Below are 22,451 nucleotides of genomic sequence, written 5' to 3'. Positions count from 1 at the left end.
CATCCACCTCTTGGGTTCAAGCGATTCTCCTGCCTCAGCCTCCTGAGTAGCTGGGATTACAAGCGTGCACCACCACAGCCAGCTGATTTTTGTATTTTTAGTAGAGACGGGGTTTCACCATGTTGGCCAGGCTGGTCTCGAACTCCTGACCTCAAGTGATCCACCCATCTCGGCCTCCCAAAGTGCTGGGACTACAGGCGTGAGCCACTGTGCCTGGCCTTAAAATCATTTATGTTTTCACTCCTCTAAGTTGTGTGTATGTGCTCACCTTTGTGTTTTTAAACATGCCACATCTTGGCCTGAGAAGCTCTTTTCCTTTTTCTGTCTCCAGCTAGCTCTTGTCCCCTTGTCAGTTAGTGCTTGTTGAAAGAAGGAAGGACTTATTTATTCACATGACTCCATTTCGTGTCACCTCCTCCAGGAAGCCCCTTGAGTATACTCAGTTCTGACCCACCATCCCATCCAACCTAGCTGAAGTGTCTCTCTACTTGGTGTAGTGCTTGGGAAAAATTTATTGAAGAAAGAATGTTACTGCTTTTAGTAAAGAGATTCAGGTTAGTTAATGAAGAAAGCATAGCTCTGGAGAAAGAGCATGTACTCTGTCTCCTTCCTGCAGGCTTCTCCCCAGTTTCCAGAGTGAAGTAGTTTCCAGCTATCAGGAACAAGATGGAACTGACAACTTCTATTTTTGATAGTAGGATAGGGTTAAAACTGGAAATGTTTCATTGAAACAAAAGTTGTAGCCTCTTTGGTATAACTGAGCCAGTAATGACATTTGACTGTTTTTCAGTCCTCTGACATTCCGGCCCTGGTGGCCATGGTGGCTTTTTTGTAAGCATCTTTTTTGTTTGTTACTAGCTGTGTAACCTTGGGCAAGTTGCTTAACCGCTCTGTGCCTCAGGTGCCTCATCTATAAATTGGGAATAATAAGAGCACCTCATAGGGTCGTTGTGAGTTAGTATCTATAAGGGCCTAGCATACCACCTGGTACCTATTGGTCTTAATAATACTCGCTATTACTACAGCCATGCATCACTTAATGATGGGGATATGTTATGATTTTGTCGTTGTGTGATCATCATATACTATCCCTACACACACCTAGATGGTGTAGCCTACTACACCCCTAGGCTAGATGGTATGCTTGTGACTAAGGCTTTTGCTTTTAGGCTACAAATCTGCACAGCATGTGACTGTACTGAATACCATAGGGAATTGTAACACAGTGGTATTTGTGTCTTTATAGAAAAGATATAGCAAAAATACGGTACATTATTGTACTCTCATGGGACCACTGTCATATTTGTGGTCTATTGTTTGTTTGTTTGTTTTTTTGAGGCGAGGTCTCACTCTGTTGCCCAGGCTGGACTGCAGTGGCATGATCTTGCCTCACTATAGCCTCGGCTTCCTAGGCTCAAGTGATCCTCCCACCTCAGCCTCCCAAGTTGAGACTACAGGCACATGCCACCACTGCCAGATAATTTTTACAGAGACTTGGTTTCGCTGTGTCTCCCAGGCTGGTCTTGAACTCCTGGACTCAAGCGATCTGCCTGCCCTGGCCTCCCAGGTGGTCCATTGTTGAGTGAAACATAATTAAGCGGTGCATAACTATTTTAAAAACCGTTTTATCTGTGATGATATAACCAATGCAAAACAATATCTCTTTATTTCTTGGAAATCTTAGTGATGATACTTCTCAGTGGTCTTTGCCCACCTGTCTCGTGGTCTCATCGTACCAGCACGGCCACTGCCTCATTCTTCATCTGATTCAGAATTCCCAGGAGAAGTTGAGTGGCTGGGCCCAGTGTGCTGGGGTCAAGAGGAACAGCTGTGGCCACACACTGGTGAGTTCAGAGCTGTGGATAGCCCAGGGGGTGGCTGGGGGAACAGCAGCAGGATTTTTGTTGGGATGTGCTTGTGGCCAAGTTTCTGTTGAGAATGAAAGACATGCTTTGGAAACTGGTGATTTTTCCAGTAATAATTAAAATACTCTATGTCCTGCAATAACAATTTATTGAATGTATTTTTAATGATAGGCATTATGTAAGCAGAGTCTGGGAGTTTATATCAAATTTTATTATTTCTATTTTTTCAATTTTTTTATTTTTTGAGACACAGTCACTGTTGCCCAGGCTGGAGTACAGTGGTGTGATCTTGGCTCACTGCAACCTCTGCCTCCCGGGTTCAAGTGATTCTCCTGCCTCGGCCTCCCAAGTAGTTGGGATTACAGGTGCCCACCACCATGCCCGGCTAATTTTTGTATTTTTAGTAGAGACGAGGTTTTCCCATGTTGGCCAGGTTGGTCTCAAACTCCTGACCTCAAGTGATCTGCCTGCCTCGGCCTCCTGAAGTGCTGGGATTACAGGCATGAGCCACTGCGCCCAGCCTTATATTGAATTTTAAAATTATCTAGTGACAAAGTATTATTTGCTATGTTAAGATGACAATAAGGTGTTTATTAGATGTGAAGTAGTTATATTTTCACCATAAGAAACCATAACACCCACTGCTTTGCCATTATAACCAGTGCTACAATTGGTATGGATAATAATTGAAAACCCTGCCAGCTTGGAAACTTGGATTTACAGGATGGTTGCAGAGCTTTAACTATTGAAGAAAACATAAGAAGCAACTTAATTTCCATCTGATCAATATTAGCAGAACCCTCCCCACTTTCTTCTTGGTTTCCTAAAAAACTATTAATCTCAACAGAATGGAATGATCAGATGTGAGATCTTTTTATACCATATATTAATTCATTTTCTTCTGTCTTCAAACTTAGAACATTAGCTTAAAACAGTAAAGTATGGTGCTGGAAAAGATTGTGTTGGGGAAATATTGGTTCATGTATCAAACAGAATAAACGTGAATTACATTAAATGGTAGTTATAGTACCCATACCTCATAAATATCCTTTTTATTTCATCTATTTCTCTGCATATCCATTAATTATTCCTTTGGACTCTGTGTAGCTTATAATTTTAAGGGTGAGGTCAAATGAAAGGCACACATCAGAACAGGCAATTACTTGGAACGGGGGTTTGGCCTCATAGTTTTTCAGGACATAGTGCAGACCAGAGAATGGTAATATGGTTTGCAATCTCAATATTTGAATGGTAGTCTATGTAACTTGGTTTTCTTAACAGCTGTAAGTGAGGCCGGGTGCAGTGGCTCACGCCTGCAATCCCAGCCCTTCGGGAGGCCAAGGTGGGTGGATCACCTGAGGTCAGGAGTTTGAGACCACCCTTGCCAACATGGTGAAACCCCGTCTCTACTAATAATATGAGAATTAGCTGTGCATGATGGTCCATGCCTGTAATCCCAGCTACTTGGGAGGCTAAGACAGGAGAATCACTTGAACCCGGGAGATGGAGGCTACAGTGAGCTAAGATCATGCCATTTCACTCCAACCTGGGTGACAAGAGTGAGACTCTGTTTCAAAATAAATGAACAAATAATAAAACAGCTGTAAGTGCTTAAGTCTTTAGGCCGTGTCAAAGATACCTATATGATTTATTATATATTTGTATTCTACAAAGTTGTACACCCTTTGTTAGGAGAATGAAAATAATAGATAATATGATTGAAATACCATGCCATATATGCATGGGGTGTATTAATACACACACACATTTACTATGTCCCAGGCATTGTGCTAAGCCCTCTGTATGGATTAATCTTTCAAACCTCACAGTTTGTTATTATCTTGTAGGTAAGGAAACAGATTTAGAGAGCTTCATTAACTTGCTCAAAGTCACCCAGAAAATAAGTGGTAGAGCCCAGATTTGAACCCACGCCAGCAGACTTCAGAAGCAGTGTTCTTAGCTTATCCTGTTTTGCCTTACTCATTTCTGACAGTCATATACACATACCCTGTGGGGGAGAAGAAGATGAACAGCTAATTCAGCGAGCATGCTGAGTGCCTGTGGCCATCTAGTCATGTTCTAGAAGCTATGGTAGCTGGCCTGTCTGGGCTAATGATTCTGTATCGATTTAGGAATGCATTCAAGGACGCAGCCTACCTATGTTGATACCATTTGAACCAGGGAAACAGGAACCTTCATCTTCTGAAAATACTTACACATAGTTTTTAAAAAATCCTACTCCAAAAAGCTTTACTGAAGTATTCGTATAGATAAGTGCATATATGACAGTACAAATTGACAGATTTTCAAAGCAAGAAACGTTAGCAGGTTGGGAACTCCTGCTCTTCCCAATCACTCTCCGTTTAAGTCATGAGACTGCCAGCGTCGTGAGCTTATACTGGTAGTTCCAATGGAAATACATAACAGACTGCAAGGCTTTTATTTAAATCCTTCTATGCCTCATCTGGGCCTCCTCCCTTCCTCTCAGAACCCTGCCTCTCACAGATTTCGGTGATGATAGAATTAGAACATCTCACAATCATGTGTTTGGTACCCGACATGCAATTAACAATACTAATTTTACTAATGTCAGTATTGCTAAAAACAATTGTTTTATGCATATGCTATCTTCATTCTCCCTCTTTAAAAAAAAATAGGCTTTTTTGATTTACAGAGAACTGGAGCAGGAAGTACAGATTCACATCTCTCCTCCATCTCCCCTTCCTAGTTTCCCATATTAACATCTTGCATTGGTGTGTTACATTTGCTATGATTGCTGAACCAATATTGATGCATTATTATTGTTTTTATTTTTATTTTTGAGACAGAGTTTCACTCTGTCACCCAGGCTGGAGTGCAATGGTGCGATCTCGGCTTACTACAACTTCTGCCTCCCAGGTTCAAGTGATTCTCCTGCCTCAGCCTCCCAAGTAGCTGGGATTACAGGTATGCGCTATCACACCCAGCTAATTTTTTTTTTTTATTTTTAGTAGAGACGGGGTTTCACCATGTTGGCCAGGCTGTTGATGCATTATTATTAACTAAAGTTTATAGCTAACATCAGGATTCACTCTATATAGTATAGTTTTATGGGTTTTGACAAATTAACATCATGTATTCACCATTACAGTATCATATGGAACAGTTTCACTGCCCTAAAAATCTCTCCGCTCTACCTCTTCATCCCCTCTCCCTCATTATCTACCTCCTAAATCTCAGACAACCACTGAAATGTTACAGTTTGCCTTTGTCTCTATAATTTTACCCTTTCCAGAATGTCATATAGTTGGAATCATACAGTATAAGGTCTTTACAGATTGGCTACTTTTGTTTAGCAACATGCATTTAAGATTCCTCCATGTCTTTTGTGGTTTGATAACTCATTTCTTTTTAGCAGTGAATAATACTCCATTGTCTGGATGTACCACACTGTGCTTATCCATTCACCTGTTGGATGACATTTTGGCAGCTTTTAAATTTGGACAATTATGAATAAAGCTGTTGTAAACATTCTTGTGCAGATTTGGGGTGAATACCTAGGAATGTGATTACTGGATCATGTGATAAGACTATGTTTAGCTTTGGAAGAAATGATCAAACTGTCATCTCAAGTGGCTATACCATTTTGCATTCTACCAATAAAGAATGAGATTTTCTGTTGCTCCACATCCTCACCAGCATTTGGTGGTGTTGGTGTTTTGGATTTTAGCCATTCTAGTGGGTATATAGTAGTATCTCATTGTTTCCATTTGCAATTCCCTAGTGACTGTATGATGCTGAGCATCTTTTCATATGCTTATTTGCCATATGTATATCTTTTCTGGTGAGATGTCCATTCAGATCTTTTATGTACTTTTTAATTGGGTTCTTTGTTGTTGAGTTTTAAGTCGTCTTTATATATTTTGGATACCAGTTCTTTATCAGATATGTGTGTTGCAAATATTTTCTCCTTGTTTGAGTTGTTCTTTTATTTCCCTAATGATATCTTTCACAGAGCAGAAATTTTCAAATATAATGAAGTCTCACTTATCAAGTTTTTCCTTCATAAATTGTGCCTTTAGTATTGTATCTAAGAAGTCATTGCCAAATCTCAGGTCAACTAGATTTTCTCCTTTGTTATATCTAGAAATTTTGATAGCTTTGTGTTTTATATAATAGGTCTGTGATTTGAGTTTATTTTTGTGAAAGGTGTTAGGTCTTTGTCTAGATTGATTTTTGTGTGTGTTGATGTCCATCTGTTTCAGCATCATTTGTTGAAAAGACTCCTTTTCCCACTGAATTGCCTTTGCACTTCTGCTAAAGATTAGTTGATTGTATTAGTGTGGTCTATTTCTGGGCTTTCTATTATTTTATTCCAGTGATCTATTTGTCTATTGTTTCACCAATACCATACTCTAATTAAGTTTTGAAGTTGGGCAGTGTCAATGCTGTGATTGTATTTTCTTCAATATTGCATTGGCTCTTCTGCCTTTCCATGTAAATTTTAGGATCAGTTTGTTGATAATCCATAAACTTTCTGGTATTTTGACTGGAATTGATATGTAGATCAACTTGGGAAGAACTGACATTGTAACAATGTTGGGTCTTCCTATTCATGAACATGGGATATCTCACTGTTTATTTAGGTCTTTGATTTGTTTCATACTAGTTTTGAAACTTTTCTCATATAGATCTTGTACATATTTTGTTAGCTATATATCTAACTATTTCATTTGTTTGCTGTAAATGATGTGTTTTTAATTTAAAATTCTAATTATATAGAAAAGAAATTGTGTTTGTATATAACCTTGTATCCTGCAACCTTGCTGTAGTTGTTTATTAGTTTCAGTTCTTTTTTGTTGATGATTTGGGATTTTCTACATAGACATCATATTATCTGTGGATAAAGACAGTTTTAATTCATCCTTCCCAATCTGCATACATTTTTCTGCTTTTTCTTACTGCATTAACTAAGACTTCCAATATGATTTTGGCTAAAAGTTGTGACAGGTGACATCCTTGCCTTGTTCCCAACCATAGTAGGAAAGAAACTAGTTCCTTACCATTAAGTATCATGTTAATTGTAGGGTTTTTGTAGATTTTTTTTTATTAAGTTGAGAAAATTTTCCTCTATTCCTAGTTGGCTAAGAGTTTTTATGGGTGTTGGGTTTTGTCCAGTGCTTTTTCTGCATCTATAGATATAATCATATGGATTTTCTTCTTTCACCTGTTTGAAGTGATGGATTGCTTTTATTTTTGAATTTGAACCACCTTTGCACACCTGGAGTAAGTTCCATTTGGTCATTGTGTATACTCTTAATACATTTTTGAATTAATTTCAAATGCTTTGTTGAGAATTTTTGTATCTATGTTCATGAGAGATGTTCCTCTGTAGTTTCTCCTTTTTGCAATGTCTTTGGCTTAATGCTGACCTCATAGAATGAGTTAGGAATTGTTCTCTCTGCTTCTGTTTTCTGAAAGGCATTGTAGAGAATTGGTATAGTTTCTTCCTTAAATGTTTGATAGAATTCATGAGTAAACCTATCTGGGCATGGTGCTTTCTATTTTAGAAGGTTATTAATATTTTTGATTCAATTTCTTTAATAGACATAGGCCTACTAAAAGGATCTATTTCTCCCTGTGTGAGTTTTGGTAGATTATGCCTTTCCAGCAGTTGGTCCATTTTATCTAAGTTATAACATTTTTGGACATAGAGTTGTTCATAATGTTACTTTATTATCCCTTTAACATCCATGAAATCAGTAGTAATGGCATGGCCTTTCTTTCATTTCTGTTATTAGTAATTAGTTCTTTTTTTTTTTTTTTTTTGGCTAGCCTCCCTAGAGGATTACCAGTTTTATTGATCTTTTCCAAAAACCAGCTTTTGGACTCAGACATCTTCTCTATTGATTTCCCCTTTTAAGTATCACTGATTTCTGCCCTAATATTTATTAATTTTTTTTCTGTTTACTTGTAGTTCAATTCATTCTCATTTTTCTTGTTTCCTGGGGTAGAAGTTTGGATTATTGATTTTATAAGGTTGGTGCAGGAAGTAATTGCCATTTAGCCATTACTTTTGCACCAACCTAATAGAACTTTCTTGTTTTGTAATACATGCATTTAATGCTATAAATTTCCTTTAGCATTGATTTTGCTGCATTTCACAATTTTTTCTTTTTTTTTTTTTTGAGTCGGAGTCTCGCTCTGTCGCCCGGGCTGGAGTCCAGTGGCGTGATCTCTGCTCACTGCAAGCTCTGCCTGCCGGGTTCACGCCATTCTCCTGCCTCAGCCTCCCAGGTAGCTGGGACTACAGACGCCTGCCACCATGCCCAGCTAATTTTTTGTATTTTTAGTAGAGACAGTGTTTCACTGTGTTAGCCAGGATGGTCTCGATCTCCTGACCTCGCGATCTGCCTGCCTTGGCCTCCTAAAGTGCTGAGATTACAGGCTTGAGCCACTGCGCCCAGCCCCTGCACTTCACAAATTCTGATAAGTAGTATATTCATTTAATTAAAATATTTAAAAAAATTTTTTGAGATTTCTTTGACGTGTTATTTAGAAATATGTTGTTAATGACCAGATGTTTTGGGATTTTTCAGCTATCTTTCTGTTTGATGTCTAGTTTAATTCCAGTGTGGACTGAGAGCTTATATAATTTCTATTCTCTTTAAGGGGTGTTTTATGGCCCAGAATGTGGTCTATGTTGATGAATGTTCTGTGCAAGCTTCAGAAGAATGTGTATTTTTGTGTTGGATGGAGTAGTCTATAGATGCCAGTTATATCCAGTTGATTGATGGTGGTGTTGTGTTTTTAACTCTGTCCTTACTGATTTTCTGCCTGCTGGATCTGTCAGTTACTAATAGAATGGAGTGTTGAAGTCTCCAAGTATAATAGTGGGTTTGTTTCTTTCTCTTTGCATTTCTGTAAGCTTTTGTCTTACTATTTTGACACTGTTGTTAGATGCATACACATTAAGGATTACTGTGTCTTCTTGGAAAGTTTACCTTTTAATCATTATATAATATCCCCTTTTATTTCTGATAATCTTCCTTGCTTTGAAGTCAGCTTTGTCTGAAATTAACATGACTACTCCAGCTTTCTTTTGCTTAGTGTTTAGTGTCATGTATCTTTCTCCATCCCTTTACTTTTAATCTGTTTCTATATTTTATATTTAAAGTGGATATCTCATAGATAACATATTGTCAGATCCTGTTTTTTTCTTTTAGAAAAATCCACCCTGATAGTCTTTTATAGTCTTCTAATTGATATGTTTGGTTATCAACATTTAATGTGATCATTGATATTACTTAGATTAATACCTACATAATAAGTGTTTTCTATTCTTGCCCTCGTTCTTTATTTTTTTTTTTTGGTCTTCTGCTCTTTTTCTGCTTTCCATGGCTTTAATTGAGCATGTTGTATGATTTCATTTTCTCTCCTCAAAACATATTCCATTTTCTCTCCTCTCAGCAAACTTACACGTAAAAATGTATTTATTTATTTATTTATATATTTTTTTGAGACAGAGTCTTGCTCTGTCACCCAAGCTGGAGTGCAGTGGTGTGATCTTAGCTCCCTGCAAGCTCTGCCTCCCAGGTTCACACCATTCTCCTGCCTCAGCCTCCCAGGTAGCTGGGACTACAGGCGCCCAACATGACGCCCGGCTAATTTTTTTTGTATTTTTAGTAGAGACAGGGTTTCACTGTATTAGCCAGGATGGTCTCGATATCCTGACCTCATGATCCGCCCATCTCGGCCTCCCAAAGTGCTGGGATTACAGGCGTGAGCCACCGTGCCTGGCCAAAAATTTATTTTTTTTAGAAGGAGGATAAGGCAAGGAATAAAAACTTTTTAATGATAGCCCTAGAGTTTGCAATATACATTTACAATGAATGTTAACTCACTTTTAAATAACACTGTGCCACTTCAGAGCTAGTGCAGATGCCTCAAAATCAAACATTTCCAGTTCCTTCCTGCTGTCCTTTATAGAACTGCTAACATTCATTTCACTTATCTGTAAACTATAATCAACCAACATATTGCTGCTGTTACTATTTTGAACAATCTGTGATCTGTTAGGTTAAGAATAAGAACAATAAACCATTTTATATTACTTTTATTCATTCTTTAACACTCTTCCTTTATGTAGACACTATTTTCTGCTGTATCGTTTTTCTCTGTGACGAGCTTGTTTTTAACACATTTTATGTCTCTTCAATTTTTATTTTGGTGAGAAAGTATTTCTTCTTTATATTTGATGGATAATTTCACTGAATACAGGATTCTAGATTGGAGGGTGTTTTTCCCTTCAGCACTTTATATTTTACCCCATTGCTTGCATGGTTTCTTAAGAAAAAGCCAATGTGATTTTTATTCTGGTTTCTTTATAGGTACGGTTTTTTTTTTTCCTCTGACTTCCTTCAATATTTTGTCTTTGTCTTTGACTTTCTACAGTTTGAATGTGATATGTGTAGGTGTAGATTTTTTGGTAATTATCCTTTTTTGTGTTCCCTGAGCTTCTTGGATATGTGGTTTGGTCTCTGCCATTAATTTTGGAATATTCTGAGTTATTTAAATATTTTTTTCTGTTCTTTCTCTCGTTATATTCCCTTTATGGGCATGTTATGACTTTTGTAATTTTCCCATCTTCTTAGATATTCTGTTTCACTTTTCACTCTTCTTTTTTCTCTTTGCTTTTTAGTTCAGGAAGTTTCTGTTGACATGTCTTCAAGATCACTGATTCTTTCCTTGGCTGTATCCATTCTACTAATGAGCCAGTCAGAGGCTGTCTTTATTTCTGTTACAGTGTTTGTGCTCTCTAGTATTTCAGTTCTCTCTTGGGGCTTTTGTCTCCGCTGACATTACCCATCTTTTCTTGCATGTTGTCTACTTTTTCTATTAGAGCTCTTAGCATGTCAATCATAGTAATTTTAAAGTCCCAGTCAGATAACTTTAAAATATCTGTTATATCCGAGTGTGCTTCTTTTGCTTTATTTCTTTCCTCAGCCTGTATTTTTTTCTTTTTAGAGTACCTTGTAATTTTGTTGTAAGCCAGATATGATGCATTGGGTAAAAGGAACTGAGGTAAACAGGCTTTTAATGTGAGTTCTCACATTTTTGTAGCTGTGGGTGTCAGAGGGTAACATTTTCTCTTGTGTCTTCCTTGTTTTTTCCTCCCCTTTTGTCTTAGAGTTTCCCTGTTGAATCCTTAAATACTGTGTGAGCATTGACGTTCTGCCATAATTCCATGTTATTTTATAGGAGCCCTTCTGACGAGACGGGATTGGGAAAAGGGAAATGCTCTGTAATCCTGTGCTTAGATCTCTGTCCTTTAGTGAGCCTTGGCTGTGACCTTCACAGCTGTTTCTCAACTTCCCTGCATGTCCCCCAAGTGAGACAGGAAGGTGTGAGCGGGCGGAATTGGGTATTTCCATTACTTCCTATTGGTCAGGCTCTGGTAAAACCCAGGTAGCCTAGGCTCTGCTAAAATCGTTTCTCCTTTGTTAAGGAGAGCAGAATACTTTGGGCTTATTTCACAGTGGTTGCTCTTCTCCCCTTCCATGAAGCACAAAGGAATTTTTTTTTCCTATCTAATTTTTTCACCCTGAGAAATTGATAGGGCTCTTGGAGGTAAAACTCAGCAAAGTACAGGAGACCCCGTAAGACCAGGCTCCCAGAAGTTGTTTTTTGTTGTTGTTTTTAATCTCTCAAACTAGTCTACCACTCAGTCTCTGGCAATTAGGCAGTTATCCTTGAAGCATCCTTACCGATTGCTGGCTCCAGCAGGTATTTCTGCTCCTAGTATGCTGTGATTCTCTGTGTTTGCCTGTCTCTAGTTTTCAGCATGGTGGCTTGCCCTGTACCTCAATTTTCTGATGAATCTACGGAAGAGTTGTTTTGTTTGCTCAGCCTTTTTCTTACTGTGAGCATGGTAGTGACAACTTCCAGACTCTTTGCTAACCAGAAACGCGATACATCTCTAATCTGTTTTTAACTGTGGAAATATGGCTCCCTGCTCCTTAGAACTTGAACTGTATCTAGATTTTCAGCACATATAGCCATTTCCTATGATACTTTCTCTCCTTTAGCCCTCACATAGTCTTAGTTCTACAGGCACCTCTATCTTTTATGCACATCAAGAGTCCTTAGGTCAATGTATCTCTATTTATTTTGATTGTCTGAAGCTTGTACTCTGGAATATTCCTCAGAAAGGTATCAAGAGAATAATATTCCCAGTTTTTCCTGTGGATAGTACATAAAAATTTGTGTTCTTTTTACATGAAAATCAATTTTACAGGTATAGAGACTCAAAGTTTCTTTTCTGGAGTGCTGTCGATGTGTTACTTTATTGCTTCTGGCATAAAGTGTTGTCTGAAAGCCTGTTGATACAGTTTTATTTCCTGTAATTTTACTGGAGTATGACTTGGTGTAGGGTATAGGCCATTCTGGTCTGATTATTTCCCAGGTATGTAGTATGTTCTTTAAATTTGTAGTTTGAAAATTGTATTAGTCCATTTTCACACTGCTATAAAGAACTGCTCAAGACTTGGTAATTTGTGAAGGAGAGAGGTTTAATTGACTCACAGTTCAGCATGGCTGGGGAGGCCTCAGGAAACTTAAAATCATGGCAGAAGGGGAAGCAAGGCACCTTTTTCACAAGGCAGCAGGAAGGAGAAGTGCTGAGCAAAGGGGGAAGAGCCCTTTATACAACCATCCTATCTCATGAGAACTCACTAACAGGAGGACAGCATGGGGGAAATCACCCTCATGATTCAATTACCTCCACCTGGTCTCTCCCTTGGCACATGAGGATTATGAGGATTACAATCCAAGATGAGATTTGGGTGGGGACACAAAGCCTAACCACATCAAAAGTTATAAATAGTTTTGATTTCAAGAAATTACTTTTATGGTGAATTTTCGTCTATGAGCTCTTCCCTTATGTTCTTCTTTAGGGTTTTCTGGGGTCTGTATATTGATCTTTTTGCACATCTTTAATATTGTCACTTTCTCCCAGATCCCTGTTATTGCTTCATTTCTTTGTTTTAAAAGAAATCCCCACTTTAACTTATGTTTCTTGAAAAGTATTATGTATTGTGTTTATTTGCTCTTGTATGTCTTTGAATTTAGCTTTCATTTCTGAAATAATTTTTTTGTTTCTAATTTTTTTCTCAAGTTTTCTCCCTTTATTTCTGAGTTTTTGGAAATCAGGTTTATGTTTCTGTTTTATGTCATGTATCATTGTTGTAATGTCTTTTTACCTTGTTTTGAAATAATTATAGTTTTGCCCTGTTTTCTGGGCATCTCTTTTTGGTTAGTGAGCTTTCATGGTCAATTATGTTCTTCTACACTTTCTTTTTCCATTTATTCCATAATAATGTTATGGGATTTGCTCCCAATATTTTTTATGTCACTCAGTTTTAAATGAAATTAATTTTCCTAAACTTTCAGAGGAAGGCTTAGTTCTAGATAGATTTTCTAACTTCACAGAGCTCTGTCCTCTGGTTGATTTTATGTAGTTTTCAAAAATACAGTGGCTTGCTTTCAGATGACTTGGTTCAGTCCTTCTCCCCACTTTTATCTGGATCTTCTCTATCCTTGGCTTCTTTTTTCTCTTTTTATATTTTTTATTTTTATTTTTATTTACTGCTCTTTGTGGAGTAGGGCTACCCTATAAGCAGTGTGCCTCTCTCCTTGGTCTTTATTATTTCTGTCATATCCAGTTTTGATTCTAGGCCCTGCCCTGCAAGGGAGCCCTAGGTGTTTAGTTTCCAGGTCACTGGGCCTAGACTTGTCCTGATCCATCAGACGCTACCGCAGGCCCTGCTGTTGGAATAGACAAACCATTCTTAATTTCAGCTGCTCTTCTCAAAGAGGTCTTCTGGGCTTTCTGGTGAATTTATTTAGCCATTTGGGGGTTCTCTGTTCTCAAGTTTGTTAGATGCCCCTTTGGTTCTCTCTGCTTTCATCACATGCATGCTGATATCATGTCGTAGCTTGTCCTCATCTACTTGTATTTTGGAGTTTTTTGTGGGGACACTTTGTTATCTAGTTTTGTTGTAAATTGTGTCCTTGAATTTTTTCTTGCCACCTAGTTTCCCTATTTTGATGTGGGCGTTCAAGATTCCTAAAATCTGCTGCCGTGCTGCCTCCATGTTTCCTGTACCCACACTTTTTCCTCCTTGGCACAGTGGGAAAAATATGCTTCTCCTCAAATGAAGGATAATGTCTTTGTGGTATCTGATGCAGACCGGGTACTCAAAGCATTGTGATGAACAGTTTGGCAATTTCATACTTGTTGAGCTGAGGCATAGTCTGTTTTGAAGCTGCTATTGTGGGAGCTCTGAGGTGGGAGATTTGGGGGTGAACAGTCTAATGGGCCTTTGGGCAAGGAAAGGAGACGAGGGTGTGGGTTTGTGGGTGTCACTGATGGCAGATTTGTTTGCTGCATCTGTGCGTGTTGAGAGAAAGGCAAAGGGAATGGACTGGAGCAGGATTGGGAAAAAAAGACATCACGCACAGTGAAGGTCTAGGGAGGCCCTGGAGCAGATCAGAAGAAACAGACCCAAGTTTGACTTAGGGGCCAGTTGATGATCAGTGTCAATCTAGGTGATTGGTTACAGGATTGGAGAAGGCAACACTTGGAGGCCAGGATAAGAGATGATGTGGGAAGAGAATCAAAATCCAAGGTTAAAAATAATGGTTGAGCTGCCTATGAGACCAAATTATGTTTTGGCTTCGGGTGACAGCAGGTGGCACACTAGTCTTCTAATATTTAGTGACTGTTGAGGGACTTACAACTCTTCAAGCTCCAAGAGCCATGTGGCTTTTGTACAGGCAGCAGGTTTAGGATTCCAGCTCCTCCTGCTTGGAAAGGAGGTTTGCTTTTCCCAGGAAAATGTGGGGTCAGGTTCAGGTGAGAAGTATGGGGGAAGGTTGAGGTGGATGCAGAGAGCTGCTGCTCAAGGGGAGAATGGAGAGTCATAGAGAAACTTCTGACAACAGCCCCTGGGAAGAGAGTGCTGGTGTCCCACCTGGGCAGGTTTTTTATATCTAGGGGTCCCGGGGGTTGAAGATACACCCTATTTTCTGAAATGCAAAGCGTGCACAGTTAATACTGCTCATGTCTTAACTTTGGCAAAAAATGAACCTATGGACTTAAACTCCTTCTTGTCTTTTGAACATCATAAAATGCCATGCAATTGGCAAATTGTGCATGCAACCAGTGGCATATTTGTTTAGCCAGTAAAACAGTATCAGAATTAATCAACTTTTTGTTTGGAAACAGCTTTTAGGGGATTCTTTCTGCTCACTATCTTTGAAACTACGAGCAAGTTATATAACCTCTTGTGTCTCATTTTTCTCATCTAAAATTAAGAGGGAGGAAGATACTACTACTATTGCCTTGTAGGGTTATTGTGAGAAATAGGTGAATTGATAAAGTTCTTAGAACTGTGCCGGTCATGTTTTAAGCATTTGGTAAGCATTAGCTATTGTTGTTTGTTATTACCTTAGCTATTGTTGTTTGTTATTCCCTTATTTTAACATTTTTTGGTTTTTTTTTTTTTTTTTTTGAGATGGAGTCTCACTCTGACGCCCAGGCTGGAGTGCAATGGCATGATCTCGGCTCACTGCAACCACTGTCTTCTGGATTCAAGCGATTCTCCTGCCTCAGCCTCCCGAGTAGCTGGGATTACAGGCACCTGCCACCACACCTGGCTAATTTTTGTATTTTTAGTGGAGACGGGGTTTTGCCATATTGGCCAGGCTGGTCTTGAGCTCCTGACCTCAGGTGATCCTCCTGCCTTGGCCCCCCACAGTGCTGGGAACACAGGCGTGAACCACTGTGCCGGGACTGTTTTAACACTTTTTGATTCTAGTGAACAGATACATAGAGTGCTCAGTACAACACACTGATGTAGTGGTCATTGCATAAATATTCTTTTTTTACTTTTGTTTCATTTAAAGATGAGGAATTTGTGCTCCAGAACAATACAGTGATTTTCTCAGGATCTCATGGGATTGCAGGGTGGGTCTCACTTGCTAGGAACTGTGCATTCTTTGCTGTGCTTTTGTGTCTTATTTTATTCTAGGTAGGAAGGAATTTTCCGTTCAGGTTTATATTATTTTTAATATGGTTGGAATTTCTGCCATCTTATAAAGAACATTCTTTCCAGGTGTCAATATTATTTTTCCAGTTTGCAAAGAAGCTCAAGATTTAGAACCTGGAAACCTTGGTTGTAGTCTCAATTCTGATTCTGGTGGCCTGTGGAATCTTAGAAGAATACCTTTACTTCTCTGGGCCACTGTTTTCTCATCTGTAAATTGAGGAGCTTAAGTTCTTTGATTTTTCGGGTTCCTTTGGCTCTAACATTCTACAACCATGATTTCCAATAATACAAACATATTGTGTTACACAAATAAAATAGTTTATGCTAGAAAAATTAGTCGATACAAACAAGCCAAAAAGAAAAAGGAGGCAGAGTAAGAAGGTAGTTAGATATAAAATAAAATGGATTCTGGTTCTCGAAGGTTTTATTAACCCTAAAAAAACTTTCGGGCACTTGCCTTTTAATGGGAGTTTCAAAGTAGCTTACTGCTTTTATGGTACAAGTCTTCTGCATGTCAGAGTTCTCCAGAGAAACAGAATCAATAGGCAATGTATGTATATATCTGTATCTATATTTATTGATATATGCAGATATATGTCATGGGACTTAGCCTTTTATGGAACAAGTCTTCTACATGTCAGAGTTCTCCAGAGAAACAGAATCAATAGGCAATGTATGTATATATCTGTATCTGTATTTATTGATATATGCAGATATATGTCATGGGACTTAGCCTCCATAATCATCTGGGCCAATTTCCTTAATATATATATGAAATATATATATAATTATATATATGATGGAAATATATAAGATATATGAAATATATATTATATATATATAATGGAAATATTTATATATTATATATATAATGGAAATTGGCCCAGGTGATTATGGAGGCAAGAAGTCCCATGATGTGCTGTCTGCAAGCTGGAGAACCTGGAAAGTTGGTGACATAATTTAGTCCAAGACCAAAGGCTCGAGAGTCACAGGAGGGGTGCGTGTCACTGATGCAAGTCCAAGAATCTGAAGGCCCAGGAACCAGGAGCTCTGACGTCTGAGGGCGGGAGAAGATGGATCTTCATGAATTCTCCCTTCTTCTACCTTTTTATTCTATTGAGGCGCTCAATGAATTGGTTATTGCTCACGTGCATTGGTGAGGGTGGGTCTTCTTTACTCAGTCCCCTGATTCAAATGCTAATCTCTTCTGGAAACACCCTCACAGACCCTGGAAAAGAACATTTTACCAGCTATATGGGAATCTCGTAGCCCAGTCAAGTTGACAAATAACATTCACCATCATGTTCTGTACTGTATCCTAGTGTTTTATTTCATATCCTTATAGTAGAGGAAGCTCATTGAGGGCAGCAATTGCATCTCACTCATATTCTATCTCTGTCCCACCAAGGAAGTACAGTGGCTTGCAAAGTAGTTGTAACTGACCAAGTTTTTTTAATACTATCCAATGACTTTGGCTTACTATATTTTTCTCTTTAATTCTCCCAGGCATCTTCAGAAATACAGTTTTTCTTTGTATGTTTTCCTGGAGCAAAAACTGTAAAATGATGTGTTTGGACAGGAATTATGTGGGCTCCATAATTTAAATACCAGCCTCTTCAATCTGTCTTTCTTCTTTCTCTTTAATGTCCTGATGGACTCAAAGACCCCAATTAGTGACCAGCTTACGGGGGGTTCTCAAGATAGGTGAATTCTCTGCTCTTATATGTAGAAAGAGGAGCCATCTTTTTTTCAGTTGTCATATATGTTAAATCATTTTATTGTTGATTGAGAGAGGAGTTAGTTGTGATCGATAGACCCTTTATCTGTAAATAGTAGAATTCAGTCAAGTAACCAATTATTTTGAAAAGTTACTACTGCAGAGTTTCAGTAAACCTGCACAATAATTAGTCGTGAAATAAGAAAAAGCTTTCATCCCACAGTGATATTTTTAAAGTTTTAACTTATGAACAAAATCCAAAAGAAAGGTTTTTATGATTTGGATGTATTGATGAATATGATATTTGTATTGTTTATTGATATCAAACATTTTATTGTCTTCATTTTAATATATTGTCAGAACCTGCATATGTAAGTACATCAGAATCTGTGTCCTACTACCAAAGGTGAAATAACTTCAGCCATGCGACATGGGCAGGCATTTTAAGCAGCATCACGGAGATGCAGAGCTCAAGTTGGTCAGCATTGCTACCTGGTAATGATATCTGGCCAGCTCCCCACACTCCTGTGGAGCCTCTGATGAGGGTTATTTAAGGCTGTGGCTGTTTCTAGTCCACTAGGAAGCCAAAATGGCAAACCCTTTACAACGTGCTACATGTTAAGTTCCAGTTGATTCTTTGTAGTCTAGAACTCTGGGATGATTTGCATTAACATGGCTGTCTCTGTGCACAACTGCAGAGGGTTCTGTCCACAATGTAATTTGTAGAATCGTGCAGAATTGGAATAGTGCTGCCTGCAGTGGTAAAACAAGGTGGCCTCCTTTGAATATCCCAGAAGGTATGGTGGTTCTTCCAGCACATTACATTTGAAAGCACAAGAGGTGTGAAAAAGTGGTGAACCCGGCCAGGCATGGTGGCTCATGCCTGTAATCCCAGCACTTTGGGAGGCAGAGGCGGGCAGATGACGAGGTCAGGAGTTTGAGACCAGCCTGGCCAATATGGTGAAACCCCGTCTCTACTGAAAATACAAAAATTAGCGAGGTGTGGTGGTGTGCACCTGTAGTCCCAGCTACTCAGGAGGCTGAGGCAGGAGAATCGTTTAAACCCAGGAGGCAGAGGTTGCAGTGAGCCGAGACTGCCCCACTGCACTCCAGCCTGGGCGGCAGAGTGAGACTCGGTCTCAAAACAAACAAAAAAGTGGTGAACCCTTTGTGGATAGCAAGGTCTTTCTAATGGCTTTCAATCTGAATGCACAGTCTGTGAACTGAACTGGTGGTTGCAGTCCAGTTTTTATGACCAGTGTTACAGAATCTTTCATTTAGGGTCCAAGATTGCCAATGCTAACCCATGACAAGATCTTAGAACTTCCAAGTTCTGTATCATTTTGTGTGTTTTCAGGTCTCATTTCCCTTGTCTCTCATCTTGGCCTTGTTTCCCCCCATCCCTCTGGATTCAAGTGCCATTCTGTGAAGCTAGAACTTTTTCCCATCTCTGAAGTGCTACTAAAGGAATCATTTGCTTCCTAATTTGCCAAATTGAAAACTAGAGACAAGTTCCAGAGTGCCACATCTTTGTGATATCTTGGGCCACCTTGAGAGCAAGTCTGTAATGTTGTCTTACAGGGCTGTGGATTGTATCCTGCTTATTTTTCCTTTCTTATGTTGTCTACTTTATCCTGAAGAAGAAAAGGAAAAAACGGGACCTATTTCAGATACTAATGTCTGCTTCCATGAGTTATCTAGATGTAATGATTCTTTTTCTAGGAGTTTTAGTTCTTTGATTTTTCCTTTTTTTTTTTTTTTCTTTTGAGATGGAGTCTTGCTCTGTCACCCAGGCTGGAGTGCAGTGGTGCAATGTCGGCTCACTGTAACCTCCGCCTCCTGGATTCAAGTGATTCTCCTCCCTCAGCCTCCTGAATAGCTGGGACTACAGGTGCACACCACCACGCCCGACTAATTTTTTGTATTTTAGTAGAGACGGGGTTTCACCATGTTGAACAGGCCAGTCTCGAACTCCTGAGCTCAAGCAGTCTGCCCACCTCGGCCTCCCAAAGTGCTGGGATTACAGGCATGAGCCACCATGCCTGGCCAGTTCTTTGATTTTTTTTTTTTTTTTTTTTTTTTTTTTTGAGACAGGTGGCTCATGCCTGTAATCCCAGCACTTTGGGAGGCCAAGGCAGGTGAATCACCTGAGGTCAGGAGTTCGAGACCAGTCTGACCAACATGGTGAAACCCCATCTCTACTAAAAATATAAAAATTGGCTGGGTGTGGTGGTGTACTCCTGTAATCCCAGCTACTCAAGAGGCTGTGGCATGAGAATTTCTTAAATCTGGGAGGTGGAGGTTACAGTGAGCCCAGATTGTGTCACTGCACTCCAGCTAGTTCTTTGATTTTTCTGAATTTACTCCATTAAAATACCACTCCTTCCAGGTTCTATCCTCTATTAGTATGTTCTCACACTGCTATAAAGAACTACTTGAGGCTGGGTAGTTTCTGAAGAAAAGAGCTTTAACTGACTTACAATTCCACAGGCCGTACCTAGAAGCATGGATGGGAGGCCTCAGAAAACTTATAATCATGGTGGAAGGCAAAGGGGAAGCAAGCAAGCCTTTGTGATGGGAGCAAGAGAAAGAGAGAGCAAAGAGGGAGGTGCTGACACACTTTTAAACAAGTGAGAACTCATTCACCATTATGAGAATGGCATGGGGAAAATCCACTCCCATGATCCAATCACTTCCCACCAGGTCCCTCCCTCAACACAGAGGATTACAATTCAACATGAAATTTAGGAGGGGACACAGAGCCAGATCCTATAATATGCCTTTTCTGTTTTTCATCTCTGTGCTCAAATAAGCTTGGGGTTGATTCCATCACCCCCGGGTTGCATAGGTCCCCTGGGTGCACGGAGTACCCTCTACCCTAAACCATTTCTCAATTTGTCATCCTACGATAAGTAACATCTCTTTCTGAACTGCCACTGTCCTTGTAAATCTGCCTATGTCCATGATCCTTTTATAGCTAGCATGGTAGGTTGTTGGTCCATATTCTCTGTTCCCTAAGTTGGGTGACTGTGTAGTTTATCCTCCAAACCAGGACATTTTTTAGAGGGACAGCTGGTGTAATCTGAGACTATTCCAGGCTAATCAGGATGTGTGGTCAATGCTGCTTTTAAGGGAATCTCCAAGGTAGAGATGGCTGGCACTCTGAATGTGATCAGTAAATATCCAGTCAATAAGTGCCTACGTGAGTTCTTGATTTTCTTTCTTGTGAAATTATTGAACCAACTCATTCCTTTTGAGCATTTTCCTGCTGATTCCCTTCCTGGGTCAAGAATAAAAAATCATAAATTCCAGGTATAGTGCCAGCAACCTCACCCTGTCCCCACACTCCACAAACGCTTCCCTCCCAATGATTTTGCTTCCCACTGTTCATTTTGGCCTGGTCCAATATTCACCTAAATAACATTCCTAAAGAGGTTAGAGATTGAATGATAACCAAGGCACTGTAGCATTTAACTATGCATGTCAACACATTTTCTTAGTTACTGAGTTGAATTTTGAAGTGTATTCTACTCTGAAAATGCCTGGGCAAAGCCAAGTTGAATATTGCTTTAGGAATTTTAATAGCAGTTTGTTGTCACTGCTCTGGGGGAGCTCATTCTGAATGGTTTCTGGTTAGCGGGACCATTAGAGGATGTTATTAACACAGCAGAAAATCTACCAGGGTGTGATTATGGTCAGCAAGGCACTGGTAGCGGGTCAGTGGTACAGCCTTCTCCCATTTTCTGGACATGTTCAACAGGGGCAGCTTTTGTACTTTTAAATAACCCGTTCTATTTTGGTAGACCTTTTCTCCCTTCTTTTCTAACAGCGCAGTTTCCGTACAAGACTCACAACTCAACCATCTCCGAGTGGAAAGGAATGACTGGTTGTATAAGTATGTCTGTCACCACTTGGTCTTTGCCTGTCCGGGCTTTGTGGGGGTCTGTTGATTCTTTCAACTTACCTGCCCTCCCTCCAGACCTTTGTCTGCAGTCCTTTGTTGCCCTAAATATTTTTCTCAAAGATCTTTTATTAACTTTTTCTTTTATGCTCTTGTTTTTCTCCCTCTTACCTACTTTGGCATGTGGCCCTGTGGCAAGAGTGAGAAAGAAAAATACATTCTAGTGGTGTAATTGGGTGAAGCAACCACTGAATTTCTCTTCTCTATTAAAAAAAAAAAAAGAAAACACAACTTTTGAACTTTTTCAGTTTCTCTCCTGCTAAATGTTTGTTGAAAGGACACAATGAAATTGATTGAAAAGAACCAGTTTTCCCTCATTAAGACTATCATTGTGAACCTGAGTTTGTGAACTTTGCACTTTTTTGAGAAGAGCAACATTTTTTTCCTTTCTAATTAGTCGCAATTAAGGCAGGGAAAATGGGAGTACCATCAGTTTTCTTTTGATTTCAGTGACTTTCAGATGGATGCTCTGTGGGTGTGAGAGACTGCTAATTGTCTGCCAGTTTCAGCTCACCCTTCTTTCTTGGTAATAAAACCCCTAATTTTTAGCTGGCACATGGTCATCCAGAAGCCAACCTTGTAGCTAGGCATCACTGTTTTTCTAAATTTTGATTAATTGCTTGTAAGTGGAAATACCATGTACAACTTCTTGCAGGTGTCCTGAAGGGGGAAGCCTTCTTTATCCTTTCCTTTTTCCTGAGAGGAATGTAGATGATGGCTGAGCTCAGGCTGTCATCTTGGACCATGAGGTGTGGTTTAGCTCTGGCTGCTATGACAAAAATACTATAGATTGGGTAACTTAAACAACAGAAATTTTT

General features: G+C 39.3%; 1 pseudogene; it reads left to right on the top strand.

Annotated features, from left to right (window-relative positions):
• Positions 1 to 22,451, top strand: part of LOC129006279 (ras suppressor protein 1-like) — a 164,281-nt pseudogene that overhangs the window by 4,675 nt on the left and 137,155 nt on the right.

Source organism: Pongo pygmaeus, chromosome 8, assembly GCF_028885625.2.
Source record: "Pongo pygmaeus isolate AG05252 chromosome 8, NHGRI_mPonPyg2-v2.0_pri, whole genome shotgun sequence".
Classification (NCBI taxonomy): Eukaryota; Metazoa; Chordata; class Mammalia; order Primates; family Hominidae; genus Pongo; species Pongo pygmaeus.
Note: the sequence above shows the minus strand (reverse complement) of the source record. Positions and strands in the feature narration are given on the sequence as shown.